The sequence below is a fragment of the Pinus tabuliformis genome, chromosome 4_1 (genome assembly GCF_031772625.1).
Source record: "Pinus tabuliformis cultivar Carrire ecotype Pingquan chromosome 4_1, CPIR1, whole genome shotgun sequence".
Classification (NCBI taxonomy): domain Eukaryota; kingdom Viridiplantae; phylum Streptophyta; class Pinopsida; order Pinales; family Pinaceae; genus Pinus; species Pinus tabuliformis.
In genome coordinates this window covers 244,039,704-244,046,793 of record NC_142303.1, presented here as the reverse complement: position 1 = coordinate 244,046,793, position 7,090 = coordinate 244,039,704, and positions in this window count along the sequence as shown.

Sequence of the window (7,090 nt, the reverse complement as noted above, 5' to 3'; positions counted from 1 at the left end):
GAGCGGCCCCATAAAAAGAATGTACCATCATACAACACCAAAAAAATAATACACTAACCAACGGAGTCGGTGGAGGTGGGGTGGGTGGGCCGCCCAAGGTGGGCCCAGCTTGACCCATTTTCTTTTAAATTAAAATTTTTTTCGTTATATAATGTATAAGATGAGAGGGGGTGGGGTTTGACCACCCGACCTCCTCCATACTAACCGGAGCCCTAACCAACTCAGCCAATCGTCCACATGGGAATATCTGCCCAGAAGTTTATATAAAATATCATTTTCACAGTGCACCCAAAGATGGAGGAACCAGAACTAGGCACAAATTTCGAGACAGAGGAGGCAGAATCTTGGCACGTTGTTCGAGGCAGTATTTTGCAGGAGGGGTGAAAATTCACTGTGTCAGATTTTGACAAATTTTATATGGTTTCAACACTTCTCAATGCCACGAACGCAATGGTGCTTTCCATGTCTCCATTAGAGTTCTGCATTTTTTGGACATTTTCAGTATGAGGATGGAACCATGATTGCTACAAAAACAGGGAGCGGAACCATGATCCTTGCAATTTTCCTGAGGAGGTAATTTTTCTCCATGTCGGAATATAGTCAAGTTTATAGTCATTTTTCATGGTTTTCCACAAGGATCACAATGGCAAGGTCAGATTCGCCTTTGGAGTTGCATATTCACAGTCCACCCATGGAGCAGAATATTTGAGGAATTTAGGGGGAATCTAAAAGATTCCTTGAGCCCCAGATTCTCAACTTCTCAGAATTCAAAAATTGGACAGTCGATTTTGCACTATTTGACATCACAAATCTGATGGTGCATTCAGATTTCTCATCATCTCATTCAATTCTTTAGCCACTTTTCTAAGTGGAATGCAGGTGTCAACATTCATGTGCGAGCAATCAATTTCATGCGATCGATGCCATGAGATTGATGGTCCGAACAAATTCGGTAGTTCGACATCCACTTCTTCAGATGGCCCATGATTGTGAGGTATATGATGTGTTCATGTACTTCTTCTTTATGCACTATACTGCACAGATCCTTGATTGATGTTGAAGCAGGATCTTGTTTCTTACATGTTTTCATGATTCCTTGCTTGATGTGATGCGGAAACATCTATGTGATGTACTTGCTGTCCTGATTTGTCATGCTATGTTTTGAGATCCCTTTGTTGTATGTTGATGGGATACTCTTGTTTTTTTCATGCATGTTTTTACATTGAGATCCCTTTTATGCCATATTGGCGGGATGCTCATTATGCATGATTTTATGTCATACTGATAGGAGTCTTATGATTGAGAGTTCATGTATCGGAACATCTCTTGGAGCCACTCCTGCGTGAGGGAATTTTCCTTGTATGATATCGACGTCACCTCAATGTACATCACCATTATTGACAACACTTAATGCAATGACCTACACCATCTTGACATGAGGGCCCGGAGACGTAGTCCCTCTTGGACGAACTCCGTTATCAACAACTTATGTTTCTATGTTGTTAATGATTGACATGTTCCTCTTCTTTACAACATGCACATGTATTCATTTATGTTCTTTTAAAAAATGCAATTTAACACATCACAAAAGTAAAAGGTTTTGGAAGGGTCCTTCGTCACACCCAGACCTGGATCATGAGATGGGAAAGATATCACTCCCATCTTTTTCCTTGGATATTCAAATTCCTCTCTAGGAATTGTTTTGGTGAAAATATTTGTAATCTGTTCTTTAGTATAAATGTATTCCATTTTGATAATCATGTTAGAAACATTTTCTCTTAGGAAGTGTTATTTGATAGGAATACATTTTTTAGGGCATAATAGGGTTCTATGATATTTTAATAGCACTTGTATTATCACAAATGATTCATATAAGTTGATAACAAACTATCCTAATAGATTTTAGGGTCTAATTCATCTATAAAACCTGAGTGTATCATGTTGTTGTTGTAATGTATTCAACTTCAACTATGGATAGAGATATTGGGGTTTGTTTCTTTCTCAACCATGATACTAGACAATTTCCTTGAAAGAATGCTCCACCACTACTTCTTTTCTTTTCATCAAAACATTCGACCCAATATGCATTAGTATATGTTGTTAAGGTGAAATTATTTTTCCTTGAGTACCATAAGCCAAATTCGAAATTCCCCTTCAAATATTGAAAAATTCTCTTCACTACTTGCACATATATTTCCTTTGGTGCATATTGAAATATTGGAAATATTATTCCTTTCATAATATCTAGTCTTGATGTTATCTAATGTAATAAGTTACTAAACATTGATTTGTACAAAGTTATATTTGCATCCAAGGATTCATCATATTTTCTTAATTTACATCTCATGACCACAAGAGTGATAAGAGGTGCATAATTTACACCACAAACATTTTCAACATCCCCTTAACATATTTAGTTTGGGAGATGAATATGCATTTAATATATTAAACAACCTACAATCTTGGGAAGAATGAAAATTCTCCCAACATGGTCATTTCAAACTTTTTCTACATTTCTATTGCAAACCTTTGGTTCAATGTGCCAATATCACTACCAAATATTATATCATCAACATAGGCAATGATGATTAGTGGGTTTTCATTGTCTACTTTGATGTAAAGTTTGTAATCTGATGTGCCTGTCTTGAGTCCTTACTATTGCAAACATTCTTCAAGCCTTGAGCTCCAAGCTATTGGGGGTTTCTTTAGTACATAAAGAGATTTGTTTAATCTTTATACATAATATTCATTTTCGGATAACTAAAATCCTCCCTTATTTTTCAAAATATACCTCTTTTTTTAAGCGTCTATTAGGAAAACCTTGAAATCTAGTTGACAAATTTTGACGTTTCTGAGACATCCAAATGTTAAGAAAATTTTGATTGCTTAAATTCTAGCAACTAGAGAAATTTTTTCTTTAAAGTCAACACTCTCAACTTGTGCATATCCTTTACAAACCAATCTATCTTTATTTCTTACAACTTGTCCATCCTAATTCAACTTGTTCTTGAAGACCCATTTGATTCCAATTACATTTTTGTCATTTGGTATCGTCACAAGTTCTCATGTTTCATTTTTCTCGATTGGATTTAACTTTTCCTCCATCGCATTGAACCAATTCTCATCTACACTGGCTTGTTAAAAATTATTAGGTTTTATTTTGGATAACAAGGTACAATTTGCATGCTTTGGTGTGCTTATGAATCCCCTTCTAGTCTAAACCCATGAATATTTATCGTCAATTTTTTTATTTCAAGGATATTTCTTATTAATTGACCTAGATGGAGTCTTTGGATGTCGATGCTCTATTTCCTCCTCCTTTTCTTATTTTTATTTCTATTCTTCCATTTCTTCTTCTTCTTCTTCCTCTTCATGGTCTTTTTTGATTATCACATGTGAATCTTTATTTTCTTATGGCTTCTCCTTTTGAGGTAATGCTTCATTCACTCTTACATCAATTATTTCTACTACCTTCTGCAGTCTTTTGTTGTAAAATTTTTAGCCTTCATTTGTCAATGAATAATAGAGGAATCTTCTTTATATGGAATCAAACTTTCATTTATTGTGGAATCAAACTTTCCTAAATTTTATTCATTTTTTTTATGTAACATTTTCTTCCAAAGAATTTGAAGTAATTGATTCTTGTTGGTATTCTTATGAATAATTAATTAGAAGTATTGTTGTTATTCACTTTTATTTTAACTCTATTTATAATGTAAAGAGATGTATTAACTGCTTCTCCCTAAATGTTTTCTAGGAGATTTTATTCATTGACTATTCTTTCTCCTACACAGTTTTCTTCTTTATTTCAACAAAACCGTTTTAATGAGTCTTTTATACTAAAAAATTTCTTCTGATCCCATGTATTTCACAAAATTAATTTAATTTATCAGAGGTAAATTCACCTCCTACTTTCAATCTTAATCATTTGATCTTTGGATTAGCTTCATTTTCGACAAGAGCTTTGAAGGTTTTAAAACTCTAGAATTCTTTAGATTTCTATTTAAGAAAAGTAACCCATGTCATTCTTCTATAGTCATCAATAATAAGCATACAATATTTCTCATCTCTTAATACTTGTGTTCTCTAGTCCACAGAGGTATGTATGATCAAGTTCCATGGATTTATTGACGAGTACTCTTTTGTCTTGAAGATGACTCTGATTTACTTCCTATGCTAGCATGGCTTGAAAATAGAATTATTTTTCCTTGAGATCTTCGAAATGCCTATCATTTCTTATGATCTGTTGAGCTTCACTATATTTTCAAAACTGGTGTGACACATCCTTCTATTCCATAAAATTATTCCATCTAATTTCTACATACATCATTTTTCTCCCTTAACTTCAGCTAGGATATATACATTGTGTGAGGTTCTAGCTACATTTTTCACTAATCTTACTGATCCTTACTTCTTTATTTCAAATCCTTTAGAATGAAATATGAGATCATATCCTTGATCACACATTTTGCTAACATTCAAAATTTTGTGTTTTAAGCCTTCAATATATAATACATTTTGAGTTTTAGTCCTTCCATTATCAACGTTGATTATGCCCATTCCACCTATTCTTTTTGATGCAATGTTTCTAATAATAATACTTCCTCTTTTTTCTTCTTTTAGAGTAAGAAATTTACTCTAATTTCATGTCATGTGCCTTAAGCATCCATTGTATACATACCATTGGATCTCTTTATTTTGAGCATATAGTGCAAACCACATTCTTACTATTTTTCTTGCTTCCTTTTCCATATATTTGTGTTTTTTTTTCTTTTTTTGTAGAGGAACCTTTATTGTGTTGCTTCTATATTCACTTGCCTTATGCTCATAGTTACTTCACTTATAACATTAACATGATCCAATAGGGAAACAAATGAATTGTAATTTCTAGCAACATTGTTTATTGATATAGGAAGATCCAATAATATGAGTTTCGTTGTCGACATTTCAAAGCCCCTTTTAGGGTCTATTGTCAGGCATGGAAAAAAATGACAAGCAAAAGTGGAATATATAGTGGACAAGTATGGTCAAGAAATCCAAGGGACGACTAAGGGTATATGTATATATATATATATATATATATAGATATAGATATATATATATATATATATAGATAGATAGATAGATAATTAAAAAAATTATTTAAGGTTATATAATAATTAAAAACTATTGAAATATATGTTAAAAGTTAATGGAATCAACAAAATTATATTGAAATATGAATCCTTAATAATGTCATATAGTAAAGTTTGGATTTCCTATAATATGTGTACTATATTATTTAGTTGGAATTATATATATATATATATATATATATATATATATATGTATATATATATATATATATATATATATATATATATATATATATATATATATATATATATATATATATATATATATATATATATATATATAGATATATAGATAGATAGATAGATAGATTGTGACAGATATTGAAGTATATATGAATTAAGAGAACTTAAATAGGAAATAAAACAAGAAGGCACAATAGAGAGAGATTTCTTATATATCTATATATATATATATATATATATATATATATATATATATATAGATAGTGTCATATATTTAAGTATATATGAATTAAGAGGACCTAAATAAGAAACAAAACAAGAAGGGACAAAGAAAAAGTAACCATGGTGCAAGAAGATAGAAAAAATGGGTTTATTAGAGGAGAAGGGCGGGGAGGGAAAAACAAATCTCGCCTAAATGCATTAGGGTATATCCTAAAATCATAATCCTTTTAACTCTATGGTGTTTAAAAAAATTGAGGCATATCTTTTTCGCAACCAAATCAGAAGAGTAAGAAGTATACTGAATAATCTATCTAAGCAAGCCTTAGATCTCCATCTAAGGCTAGCCTAAATTATTGATTATCAAAGCCAAGAATGATGAAATAAAGGCACATGAATGACACTCCAAGATACTTGATAACCTTCTCTCTAGCCAAGTAACAATAGTTAGACTAGATTCAGAGGTGGAGCTAAACTATGCACAAGATAGAAGAACAAATTTAGACATGGAAACAATTGAGAATTACATAGATAGGTATATAAGACCAAAATGGTTTGAGATATATAACCTCTAATACACAAAATTCCGAAACAAACAATGGATATAGAATAGTTTTAACTGATCAAAGAAATCTTATTATGTGAGTGAGGTGGTTTCGATAAGTTGTAACATTGAACCTATAAATCCTCCTAACATAATGCACATTGATATAATGACAAATATGAGTGTTGATCAGATGAAGGAAAACACCATGACTCAAAACATTGTAATAGACAATGAAACATTGAATAACAACAACATAGATGAGATTATGAACTTACATAAAACTCTAAGTAGAACTCTCTCAACAATAAAATGGTATCCATTAATACACAAACAACCAATTCAATCGTTGAAGATAGTCTAAATATTGATGTGGATATGCACATTGGAAAACATAATTTGGATAACGAGATCACTAATGCTCAAAACAGTGAAATAAATGTTGATACATCGATTGATATCAACGTAGATAAGGGTTTTAACCTTCTTAACGCTCTCTATAGTGATTCCACGCACATACAAATAACTATCTCAACCACTCTAGACAATTCAATTAGCGTTAAAAAATGGATACGCTTGCTTGTAGTGAGGTAAAACCTTATACCGATCTTAAGATATTCCATAACAATGAAACCATATATGGACTAGCTACTTTGAATATCATAAAGCTCATGAATCTGAAAATTGACATCAACAAGGATTTGAATGGAGTTAGGGATTTGGGATATTAGCATTAAAACTATTTGCAAACCATCTTTTCCATTCAGTAGACTTGTTGGTAGTAGGGATTGAGTATGGAGAGTGATAGCATAAGCATCACTCAAAAAAATAAAAACAGATACATAACTCAAGGCAGGCTTGAAACTCATAATGGTGATTATTTTACTAGACCCAACATCACACAAATGGGTAGGCAACATAGAAATGAAATAAAAGTGGTAAACGTTTCCAACCATCCACTTGATTCTACTGAAAAAGAGGTACTTCAAAAAAATTAAAATTTTCCATT